General features: G+C 46.2%; 1 protein-coding gene across 1 annotated transcript in view; it reads left to right on the top strand.

Annotated features, from left to right (window-relative positions):
• Positions 1–4848: 4848 nt before the first annotated feature.
• ANXA4 (annexin A4) overlaps positions 4849–13048 on the top strand; it is a 73545-nt gene continuing 65345 nt past the window's right edge. Inside the window, exon 1 of the mRNA XM_082851898.1 lies at positions 4849–4934. The gene's annotated coding sequence lies outside the window, so the exon portion shown is untranslated. The remainder of the gene's footprint in view (positions 4935–13048) is intronic.

Consider the following 13048-nt stretch of genomic DNA (forward strand, 5'->3'; position numbering starts at 1 on the left):
TATACACACACACACACATATATATATATGTGTATATATATATATATATTAGTTCCTGGTATACAACATAGTGATTTGATATTTCTATACATTTCAAAATAATCACCATAAGTCTAGTTGTCCTCTGTCACCATACATATTACACATTATTACATATTATTACATATTATTGACTATATTCCACACACTGCACATTTCATACCTGTGACTTATTTATTTTGTAACTGGAAGTTCTACCTTTTAATCTCCTTCACCTATTTCTCTCCTTCCCGCCCCTCCCCTCAGGCAACCACCTGTTTGTTCTCTGTATCTATGGCTCTGTTTCTGTTTGGTTATGTTTTTTCATTTGTTTTGTCATTTAGATTCTACATGTGAGTGAAATTATACAGTATTTGTCTTTCTCTGTCTGACTTATTTTACTTGGCAGAATATACTCTAGGTCCATCCATGTTGTCCCAAATGGCAAAATTTCATTCTTTACTATGGCTGAGTGATATATATATATATATATATATATATATATATATATATATATATATATATCTTATTTGTCCATTCATCTATTGATGGTCACTTGGGTTGCTTCCAAATCTTGGCTATTGTAAATAACACTTCAATGAACATAGGGGTGCATATATCTTTTCTAATTAGTGCTTTCGTTTTCTTTGGATAAACAGCCAGAAGTTGAATTGCTGGATTGTATGGTAGTTCTATTTTTAATTTTTTGAGGAATCTCCATACTGCTCTCCATAGTGGCTGCACCGATTTACATTCCCTCCCACGGTGCACGAGGGGTCCCTTTTCTCCACACCTTCACCAACAACTTGTTATCGGTTGTCTTTCTGATAATAGGTATCCTGACCTGTGTGAAACTAAGTGATTTCTGTTGGTGTCACGTGGAACAGAAGAAATGCCCAGCCAAGCCCTGTCCAAATTCAGACCTAAAAAATCAGGAGATATAATAAAATGGTCATTGTTTTTATCCACCAAGTTCTGGGCTAGTTTGTTAGTCAGCCTTAGATAACCAGAACATCTCGACTACACTTGGTATGCCCCATTCCAGAGATCCTCTGCTTTATCCCCTTCAGAGACTATGTTTCTGATTTGCTGCCCAAGTGGGAGGGGGCAGTGGCAGCTGTGTACTATTGGGAAGGAGATGGAGGAGATTGGCTGCTTCCAGTACAGACCTACAAAAAATCCTCCTGTTTTTAGTTTTAGTTATATACCCACCCTTAGAAGCACTTGGTGCAGCACGCAATACCTGCGTTACCCTGGGAAATTCTACAATATCATGTTGCTTCTTGGCTTTCCCTACTCCTGGCTTAGGAGTCAGTTTTCTCATGTCTGCTATGTCAATTATCACCTATCTGCTTTCGGGTTTCCAAAATTTTGTTATTTTTCCTCACTTGTTCTTGTGAGGTTTTCTTGGGGGGAGGGGGTTAGTTTCTTGTTGTTTGTTTGTTTGTTGGCTGTGTCAGGTATTAGTTGCAGCATGCGGGATTTTCGTTGAGGCATACGGGATCTGTAGCATGTAGGATCTTCAGTTGTGGCATGCAGGATCTTCAGTTGTGGCATGCAGGCTCTTAGCTGAGGCATGCGGGATCTAGTTCCCTGACCAGGGATCGAACCCTGGCCCCCTACATTGGGAGCGTGGAGTCTTAACCGCTGGACCACCCAGGAAGTCCCTCTTGAGAGTTTTTTTTAATCTACTATTTAAAAAAATTTTTTTACTGAAGTATAGTTGATTTACAATGTTATGTTAATTTCTGATGTAAAGCAAAGTGATTCAGTTACACATACGTACATTCTTTTTTATATTTTTTTCATTATGGTTTATCACAGGGTATTGAATATAGTTCCTTGTGCTAGACAGTAGGACCTTGTTGTTTATCCATCGTATTTATATATAATAGTTTGCATCTGCTAATCCCAAACTCCCAATCCTTCCCTCTCCCACCCTCCTCCCCCTTGGCAACCACAAGTTCACAAGTTTGTTCTCTGTGAGTGTTTCTGTTTTGTAGATATATTCATTTACATCATATTTTAGATTCCGCATATAAGTGATATTATATGGTATTTGATCTTTCACTTTCTGACTTACTTCGCTTTGTATGATAATCTCTAGGTCCATCATGTTGCTACAAATTTGCCCTATTTCATTCTTTTAAAAAATCTACTATTACTTTAGTGAGATTTCAAGAGGGAGCAAGGCAAATGCATGTGTTCATTCTGCTACCTTTAATTTAAAGTCTCCTTTGAATCTTTCATTTCAACTGTTACATTAATTTTTTATTTATTTATTTTTTTAAACTGCTCAGAGGCTGATGATTTGTTTACTTCCTTTTTTTAAAATATTTTCTTTTGGATGGGGTCCATTTTTTAAAGTCTTTATTGAATTTGTTACAATATTGCTTCTGTTTTATGTTTTGGTTTTTTGGCCGAGAGTCATGTGGGATCTTAGATCCCTGACCAGGGATCGAACCCTCACCCCCTGCACTGGAAGGCAAAGTCTTAACCACTGGACAGCCAGGGAAGTCCCTATATTAATTTTGTAAATACTCCTAAAAAAAACTTAAAACATTAAATGAAATAAAATACTCACAGATCAGGCTGCCTAGAAGTAAAGCCTGAGATAGGGATTCTTGTGTAAGTGTCTTAGTGAGGAGGTATTCTCAGGAGAACCTGTGAGTCAAGCAGGACATTGCAGAGGAAGAAGCAAAGCACAGAAGGGTTTTCTGCTGAAATTTAGCCTCAGCCTAAGCCCATGGGAGCTCTGGAATAGGAAGGATATCATAGATTAATTCTTGGCCTTTTGTACCCTGTAAGGTTAGCATTGACTGTGGCTTCCCAACCTGGAGTGAGGGCAGTTATGGGGAGAAAAGGGGGCGCTGTGAGCTGGGTACACCCGCCTAGTAAAGGTGATCTTGGCAGGGTGCATCTGCTCCATTTCTAACCTTTTCTTTTTTATTTTATTAATTATTTAAGGATTAAGTAGTGGATCTAATCCCTCTGAGGAAATGAATTATCCTTATTTCATTTTTTCCCCACTGTTTGTCTTCTTTAGTTGACTCCACGTTAGTTCATAAACTGAAGCTCAGAAACTTAAAGGTATCAAGCAGAGAAAAGGGGCTGACCAGGCATAGAATCCAGACCAGTCTGATCCCCAAACCCATGCTCTCAACCATATTAAACCACCTCCTTTAGTCGCATCTTAAGGAAATAATTTAATGTTACCTCTCCAGCTTTTTGTTTTTAATATAAATTTATTTATTCATTTATTTCTGGCTGCATTGGGTCTTCGTTGCTGTGAGCGGGGGCTACTCTTCATTGCCATGCGCATGCTTCTCACTGCAGTGGCTTCTCTTGTTGCGGAGCACAGGCTCTAGGCCTGTGGGCTTCAGTAGTAGTGGCTCACGGCTCTAGAGCACAGGCTCAGTAGTTGTGGCGCACCGGCTTAGTCGCTCCGAGGCATGTGGGATCTTCCCGGACCAGGGCTCAAACCTGTGTTCCATGCATTGGCAGGCGGATTCTTAACCACTGAGCCATCAGGGAGGCTCACCTCTCCAGCTTTAAGGTTGCTAACAGTCACTTGCATTTTGATCTGTTCGATATAAAACACACTCCCCAGGGACTTCCCTGGTGAGGCAGTGGTTAAGAATTCGCCTGCCAATGCAGGGGATCGATCCCTGGTCAGGGAAGATCCCACAGGCTGCAGAGCAACTAAGCCCCTGTGCCACAACTACTGAGCCTGCACTCTGGAGTCCGCTAGCCACAACTCCTGAAGCCCACGCTCCTAGAGCCGGTGCTCCGCAACAAGAGAAGCCACCGCACTGCGAAGCCTGCGCACCGCAATGCAGAGTAGCCCCCGCTTGCTGCAACTAGAGAAAGCCAGTGCGCTGCAACGAAGACCCAACGCAACCAAAAATAAAAAATAAATAAAATCGATTCTTAAACACACACACACACACACACACACACACACACACACACACACACACACACACACACTCCCCAAAGCTACCTACCCTCTGTTAAATGAAATCCGAATTTGCCGATATACCCAATAGGTTCATTATGCGAGCATTCACCGAGTACCTGCCATGTGCCAGGACGGTACTGGGTGTGAGTGCAAAGACCACTTAGACCCAGTCAGTGCCTTGTTTGAGTCCAACCGGGGAGGCAGATACGAACAAAGACTGTATAGTAAGGGGAGAGCGCTGTTTCAATGCCGAACCCGGGAGCTACTTGACCAGCAGCGAACCCAGGTAATGGTAGCGAGAAAGATCTGGAACTGCTGCGAACTACCATTTCCAAAGGTTTCCCCAAGGAAAGGGAACTCGGCTTTTCTCAAGGGAGAAGTGGAACTGCGGGGAACTTTGGGGTATGTATAGTGCTGAGAGGGAAACGAAATGTGCCGTTCTGATTTCACTTTCCACTTTTCCGGCGTGAGAAAGTGCAGTGTCGCAGGGAGGAAGCTTTGACTCTCTGCCGGAATTCCGGCCGCGGTGGGCGCAGGGCGTGTGCGGGAGAGGTCCCGGGGCGCGGCCCTCCGAGGGTGTGGGGACGCCCGAGCACCGGAGAGACCTGAGAGTCCTACTGCTTCGACTCGAGGGAGCCCGAGCGGGCCCGGGCGGGGCCGGGCAGGCTGGGATCCAGGCTGGGGACAAAGCCGAGAGCGCGACGCGCGGGCTCTAGGCCGGTGCAGCCCCTCCCCGGGCGCCAGGCGCGGCGGTCCCGGCCCCGGCGTCCAGGTGCGCGTCGCCCGCGTAGGCTTTTCCGGTCTCGTGGGCAGAGAGGGACAACCAGGAACTCGGGCTCAGTCTCCACCCCGAAGCGGGGCGGGTCCGCTTGGGATAAGACCCGCTGCCCGGCCCCGTCAGGGTGTGATCTCGGTGACCGCACAGAAGGAGCACCGTCCCGTCTCGGTCCCAGGGGTAAGGGGGTCCCGGGCTCCGGAAGGGGTGCAACAGCCCGGGAAAGCCTCGCGGGGGTGGCGGGTCCGGCGCCGCGCCGCTCCCAGGATGGGGTGCCCGCGGCCGGCCTGCGGCCCCGCCCGGGCAGGCACAGGGTGGAGCGAGCCGGACTCGCTCCGGGTGGGCAAGGTAGAGGCAAACACCGCCCTTATCCACCGGCACCTTCCAGGAGAACCTCCAGAGCAGTTTATGCAGCTCAGGATGTACACCAGTTAGAGACCACCGCAGCTATTTATTGAGTTCATGTGCCAAGCACGGTGCTGGATTTAGGCATTACAAACAAAGGATTGAGTAATATTCCCTGAAGCTGACTCAGTCCAACACCCAAGTTTTGCTTTTTTAATTCTTTTACTCCGTTTAAGAAACGTACTCCTTTGTCCTAGTCTCTTACCCTTTCTCTCCGTGTGCACCTGACGTGCTCAGCACAATGCCTGGAACGTGGGAATCTGGTATTATTATGAGATCCATGACCTGAGTCGGCCGATGGCACAGCCTCACTCTTTAGTCATGGTTTTAACCAGCTGGAGACTTTGGGACCAAAGAGGTTATTGCTTTTCAACAATCTGCCCAACTTTAAGTGCTTCTCAAATTGATGCAAGTCTTCTGTAAGCTGTTGGGAGCATGTGGGTCCTGAGTAACCCACAGCTTTCATGAAAAGTGGGCATCTGCTCTCTCTAGCTGACAGTGGGAAGAATGAATAGGGTCCCCCCCCCCAAATGATCCATCCCATTGTCCATCAGTTCTAGAACCCTCCACCTTCTCCTTACATTGCAAGTAACTCTCTTGATAGGGAAGCCCTCGCTCTTTAGTTGCCAGGGAATTCTCAGATGACAGAGGTGGAAGAGCAAGCAGCAGAGGAAGGGGACAGGGATGAGGAAATGGGTAACCATAGCCGCCCAGGACTGGCTGACTTCCCAGAGCCCTTTCTGGCCAAGGCCGGATCCCCTACATGAGCTTAGATCAGATTTCTATTGCTTTGGGGGTACACGTGCGGGCACAGACGTACACACAATTACTGGATCAAAGGTGTCTGTGAATTTCCCTCCTAGATGTTCTTGCATTTGGTTAGGGATAATTTTTCTCTGAAAGCTATTTAGAGGGTAACATTGCAGTTAAGTCCGAGCACACCAGCCCTCAGTATCTGTAGGGTGAGAAGCCGCTTGGTCATCCACAGACTGTATCTTGTGGCCCATTTCTTTGCTTATGTCCAGCCGCTCATTTGTTTCTCAGCCTTCCACATCTGCTTGTAGATTAAGCCTGCTCTTCTCCAAGGGAGACGGAGGTGAGGGGCGGGCACCGGGATAACAGACCTTGTGCCAGGGAGTACTTGTAGCTTCAGAATAAACCAGAGGGGGAATTTTCCTTGGGTGTCAATTTTATCCAGGTACTTGAGGATAAAAACACTTTTCATACAAAAACAATTACAGATATACTTTGTAGTAGGATTCAGAATTTAGATACCTTCTTCGTATAAAACAGACACTTCTAAACGTTTTGCCTGGGCTTGGGGCTGCAATTTGACCCAAACCTAACCTTTGGGAGTTTGCTTTTACTGCAGTTAGGGCTACTCATGGAGGCAGTTTGATAGACGCTGCAGTATCCTTCATGGAGGGACTTTGAGTAACAGCTGTACGAGGTTACTTGTTTAATCTTTATTTCAACCTGAGGCGGGGTTATTAAGCTTGTTTTACAGAAGAGGATCCTGAGGCTCTAAGTGGTGGTCCTTAGTCAAGGTCAGACCTTTTGCGAACATTTAAATCCAGCTGCTGGATACTAAAGCCTGTTCTGTTATCCTCTCTGTCCTACTGCAGCTCTGTCAGTGCTTGGTTCAGAGTGATATGGCATTTGGATTTGTGGCTTCCTGGCTTATTAACTAAATCTTGACCAATGTTTTTCTTTGCCTTTTCATCTTTCTTCTGGTCAAGCTGATATGTAAACCATGGTGGGAAGAACTGGACCTGGCAGTAGTGTGGGGATACAGGTGAATGGCCCTAAATTCGGGAAGGGCTTGGCTTGTGGATGAGGGAATAGACTCACTCTTTGTGGCACTGGGCAGAGCTGGGCAGGAATTTTTGAATGGCAGGTTCTGGTTGGACTTAAGGAAGTGGCTTTTGAAACCCGTAGGCTGGGTGACTTTGGAGCTGGCAGGAGTCTCTCCCCAGAGATATCTGGGCAGAGGCCGAACAGCCCCTTCCTGATGGAGCTGGGAAGGGCACAAGGTTAAACTAAGATGTCTTCTAAAGCCATAGTTTCCAAACTTCAGGTACATCCCTCCGGGAGCTTGCACAGCACACAGATTCTTGTCCCCAAAGTTCTGATCAGTATGACAGGGTGGGACCCAGGAATCTGCCTGTCATTGGTTTTATTGGGAATAACTTGTTAGTGTTCAGTTATGTTTGAACTGGACAGAGAGCTTTGCTGTGGGAACCTGCACCACCACCTCTGAAGAATTTATTTAAAGGTTCAAGATGCTTGAGGTCAGTAAGTTGCCATTCTGCTTCTTGGTCCGGACTGCTAGACATAAAACTCATGTGGAACATTTTATCCGCAATCAGCAGCAAGGATAAATTGCAGCCAAAGGCCAGACTGTAAGTTACTCTGGAAAAGACCTTCACCTTTTCCCCCTCAACATCATTAACCCTTTAAGGCCCGGATATAACGCAGCATGAACAGCCTGACTTGAAACAGATCAGGAGGCCCCATGGGTGGACTTTTGTCAAGTCATCAGAAAGACGTCCCTGCCCAGTCACTGTGGATTCAATCCTCTGGGTTAAGGCACTCACCTCCCCCCACCACCCAACAGGTAACATTAAATTATTACCAGGAGCTAGTGTAGAGGGGCCCTGTGGTGAATGGGAACAAGTTCTCCTGATTCCTGTGTAGTGGAGCCGTCTCCTCTGGAGGAGGTCCTTTGTGGACACAAGCCCGGTGGTATCAACAGTCCCCAGCACCTGCCTTCTCACTCCTCTCCAAGGGCCTCAGGAAGGCATTTTCTGGACCCTGCTTAGCTTCAGCTTCTGTTATTGCTGCTTTTTGATGCTGTACAAGGACCCAGTGACTCACTGGTTCTCATCCTTGTTAGAGTCACAGACCCCTTTGAAAATCTTTTCTTGTTTTATTTATTTATTTTTATTTTTTGGCCGTGCCACACAGCATGTGGGATCTTAGTTCCCCAACCAGGAACTGAACCCGTGCCCCCTGCAGTGGAAACGCAGTGTCTTAACCGCTGGACCGCCAGGGAAGTCCCTGAGAATCTGATTAAGGCCACGAATCTCCTCTTGAGAAGAATAAACATGCATTTGACATTTTCCCATACAGTCTCAAGGGGTTTACGGACACCCTTCTAATCCCAACCATGGATGCCTAGACATTGTGTTAAGAATTGCCCTAAAATTTGGCAATGTTTCTCAGAATTTTAAAATCCATTTACTTTTGTTCCATCAATTTGAATACTAGGAATTTATCTTAAAGATATACTTGGACATGTGTGTGGAGACATGTGTACAAGGATATATACATTGCAGCATTGTCTGTAGCACCAAAAGTTTGGAGACGATTAAATATCAGTAAGGGACTGGTTAAGTTATGGAACATCCATGCAATACAATACAATGCAGCTGTTAAAAAGTGGTGCAGGGGCTTCCCTGGTGGCGCAGTGGTTGAGAGTCCGCCTGCCGATGCAGGGGACACGGGTTCGTGCCCTGGTCCGGGAAGATCCCACATGCCGCGGAGCGGCTGGGCCCGTGAGCCATGGCCGCTGAGGCTGCACGTCCGGAGCCTGTGCTCCGCAACGGGAGAGGCCACAACAGTGAGAGGCCCGCGTACTGCCAAAAAAAAAAAAAAAAAAGTGGTGCAGGTCGATAGGAACAGATATAGAATGATATTGAAGATATATATACATATATTTAAAGCAAAATACAGTTTTACAAGATATGCTAACATTTCTGTATATAAGAATCGTGGAGGCTATTTATATTCTTAGGTACTTGTTAATGCATAAATACTTCTGAAAGTTTACACAGGAAAATTATGACTGCCACTGTAGTTGGAGGGAGGTGAAGTTCTTACAGACTTATCAACATATACTTTTTGGTACTATTTGAGTTGTTTTTTTTTATCATGTTCATGTATTGTCAGCTTTTTAAAACAGAGAGTTACAGATAACACCTGTCCATTTAACACTGCTTGTGAAGAGGGAGAATGAAACAGAAATGAAGAATGTACAATTATCAAGTTTTCCAACCTTAAAATTAATATATGGTCATATACTTTCTTATTTGTATACAAAGAGCTAGCATGGAGTGTGCTTTGGTTTCCATACATTTCATCTGGCTATACTTTAACTGGTTGCAAAAATATTGTAAGGTGCCTTGACTTGCATGGTGGGGAAAGTTCTGCATTTAAATGGTCCGATGGGTCCATGTGTTTTTAGCTGCAGAAGCAGAGAGAGGAGGTAGATGGGATAACGCACAGCTTGTAGACTAGATAGACCTGCTGGGGCAGGTCGCTTTGTCAGAGAAAGTCCTCACAGTGATATCAGGTCATGGGCACTCAGAGACCTGGCTTTAGCTTCAGAGCCTGGACCTCCTTCTGCGGCTCAGTCTGTGAGGTCTCTGCCTCTCTGTAGGCTGAAACCTAGTGTCCCCTATGAGCCTGACCCTGTGCCAAATTTATGGCATGTTATTTTAAAAAAAATTTTCACCTATGTTAGGTGGGTCCTGCTAATGTCGTCTCCATTATACTGATGCAGAAACTGAGGCACAAAGGGATTGAGGTATTTGCTTGACATCACATACTATCAAGTGGTAGAACCAAGATTTGAACTTGGCAGTCTGATTCTATCTCCTGTGCTTACTACTCTGTTATACTATATAATGGGTTAAAAGTGGGGAGTCAGCGTGAGAAGGCAGGGCTGGTAGATTAAGCTGACTACGGGGTTGGACTTTTTCAGCGGTAAAGAGGTAGAGGCTATGTCCAAACCACTGGTCCAAGATGGATTTGATGTCATCTGGGTCATTCTAAGTGGGCAGGGAGTCCCAGCTGTTAGGTGGGGAGTGGAGCAGACATCAAACGAAGATGATGTGCTGTGTCATGATGCTGGTGGTGCCTCCCTATGGGAGCAAGACTTGGGGCAGCATCTAGGGGCAAGAGAGGCAGCTCAGCACCTCAGAGAAGGGTCTTCAGGTGGTAGGCAGGATGTCAGTGCCCCCCGCCAAATGGAAAAAGGTTCATTCATTTATTATACAATGTGACATATGCTAGATATTCAAGGATAAAATACCCAGACCCCATCCTTAGGGAGACAAACAAGCAAATCAACAATTAAAAAATCATAGGATTGCATGCAATTTTTTTTTTTTTTTACAGAAGCCAAATACATTTATTAAACCTGCTCTCAGCCAGGCAGTTAGATACAAAGATGTCTATAACTACAGGGGTTTCACAACCTCCAGAACCACTTAACTAGGCAATGCTGGGTAAAGGTGACTTCGATTAGCTTTAAGCAAATAAGTCCATTTTGAGCTGGTCACTTGGCCTCTGGTCAGCAGTCATCCAGTTTGAGAAATACAGAAGATGCTGCTGCCTCCCAGAGTGTCCTGTCCCAACAAGTGGGCCCTGAGGCTGGGGCACAGGGCAGTCTGCAGAGGTTCACTCCATTACCTCACTGCATTTATCATTGCATGATAAATGATTTGATACACTATGCACAGACTGCCGTAGAACTGAGGGGGTATACCTAACTCCATCCTGGGTGGTCAGAGGAGGCTTCCTGGAGGGGGAACCATCCTGGAGGTGGGCTAGGAGAAGAAGGGCTTATGCACAGGCATGGGGATGAGAAAGAAAGACCAGGCACAGTGGAGGAGTGGCATGTCAGCCAGAGCAGGACTAGTCCCAGCGGCCAGAGCGGGAGGGAAATTAAGGCCATTCTGTAGGCCCATGGGAGACAGGACCAATTATTGGGGGATAGGTCTTAGAGAGTCCAGGCATCCCATAGTACAAACTGCTGGCCTAGGTTATAAATCCCTGTTTTCTTTTGCATCTGCTCCAATGCTTAGCACAGTTATGTGATAAATGTTTTTAAATAAAAAGGAAGCTCTGGGTACCAGGAAGGAAGAGATTCAGCCTTGGAAAAACAAGGCTCCCTGCTTCCCTGCCCTACACTAGGCCAACTCTTTAAGGTTTGGCTTGGATATAGTCTTCACCCCTGATTGGCTTAATCTGGGTGAGGGGTCTCCCCTGGGTGCTCCTGTCTCCCTGTGATTCCCCTACCACAGGAATGTTCACACTTTTGTGCCTGATTACAGGCCTGTGCCCTCCCCTCAGCTTTGAGCTCCTCTGAGGGCAGGGCCGTGTGCCCCCCGTCCTCTGGCCCAGTGCACAGTAGGTGCTCACCAAAGGGATGCTGAATGAATGTGCTCTTTTTCATGGCCTGGAAAATTCAGTCCAACCTCCAAGCCCCGCAGAGTGACCCATTTTTGAAAATGACTGTTCCAGCCTTTATCTCTACTCTCTTCATGTCCTTAAACCAGCCCAACGCCACACTTAATGCATTTGACCCTTGAACAACTCAGGGGTTGTTCACTTCCTGCACGGTTGAAAATCCACGTATCACTTTACAGTCCATCTGCTTATCCTTGGTTCCTCGGTATCCTTGGTTCTACACCCGCGGATTCAACCATCTGTGGATGGCATACTGGCGCAGTAGAACTTAGTGAAAAAAGCTCAGGCATCAGTGGCTCTGGGGAAGTTCAAACCTGTATTGTTCAAGGGTCAACTATACTCTTTTCCAAATAAGTCTTACCAGTCATAATCAGAGCTGAGGCTTCATTTTTACTGTCTTTGCCTACAGACCTCTTGGCTGTTTAAATCCTGTCTGTCTTTCTAAGCTTTTATCAAACGAGAGCTTTTTGACTCTCTTGGGTGGTGGTGGGACGACTTAGTCTGTAGTCTCTCGCTACCCTGAAGGTTTTATGATAGTTGCCAAGCGCTGCTTTGTCACTGGATTGGTTAGCAAGATCTTCTCCGTCTCTGTTTCTCTCACAATGCCTAGTACCTGATTGGGGCAAAATAACTATTTAAGTAAAGACGATGAGTGGCTGCCCACACAGCAAGTGGCAGTTTTGGAATGGGGGGTCTCAGGCAGGGACTACCTAAATGAGAATCAGGGCCTGGAACTGGGTGTGAGGAGAATAAGCAAGGGTGCTTATTGGAACTTGATTACATAGGGTCTTTGAGCCCCACCCAAGGTTTACTGACTCAAGCTCTAGAGTCTAGCATCCCCCAAATCCATTTTTCTGAACACTCCCTGAGTGATTTTTGGGCACACTAAAGTTTGAGAACTTTTCCCAGGTACCGTGCTAGGTGCCTTACCCTCTGTACTAATTAGAATCTTTTTCAAGCCATAGCTCCAGATGCCAAGTCCTGACATCATCCAAGGCCCCAAGGAAGGAGGAAGTTGGTAGGCTGACTCTATCTGTTTTAGCCTGGGGGACACTCTGTCTCCAAGCCCCTTGGCAGGCTTGCCTTTATTTCTCATTGGCCAGAGTGTGTTACATGGCCACTCATAGACCATTGTGGCGGTTGGAATGGGCTTGCCTTGGACCAGTCATTATTTCTTCCTGGGGAGTCCCACCTTCCTGGTTTACCAAACCGTCTGTCAACTCATGAAGGTTCTCTTAATGAGGAAGGAGGGTGTGATGGGGATTGACATTATTGCTAATCCTGGCAGAAGTCCTGCACAATAGACACAACTATCTCAGATTTATGCCAGAATAAGCTGGCTCTCACAGTGGGGGTGAACCTTGGAGCAGGGACTGGAGCTCCGCCCTTGTTCTGGATTCCCAGCCTCCTACCTCCAGCGCTACGTGTCCTCCTTTATAGCCTAGGCCAGCACTCACATGTAGGAAGAGACTAGAATTTGGAGTTTCACAGATCTTATAAATTAACAGCTCAGGCCTGCCAGAAGTAAAGCATGTTTGCAGTGGGTGGTTTTGAGAACTCTGCTGTTTAAATAATCTTTGGCAAACATATTTCCTGAGTCATATTTAGGCCTAGCTATGCTTGTATATATTAAA

The sequence above is a fragment of the Leucopleurus acutus genome, assembly GCF_964270905.1.
Source record: "Leucopleurus acutus genome assembly, chromosome: 12".
NCBI classification, from domain to species: Eukaryota; Metazoa; Chordata; class Mammalia; order Artiodactyla; family Delphinidae; genus Leucopleurus; species Leucopleurus acutus.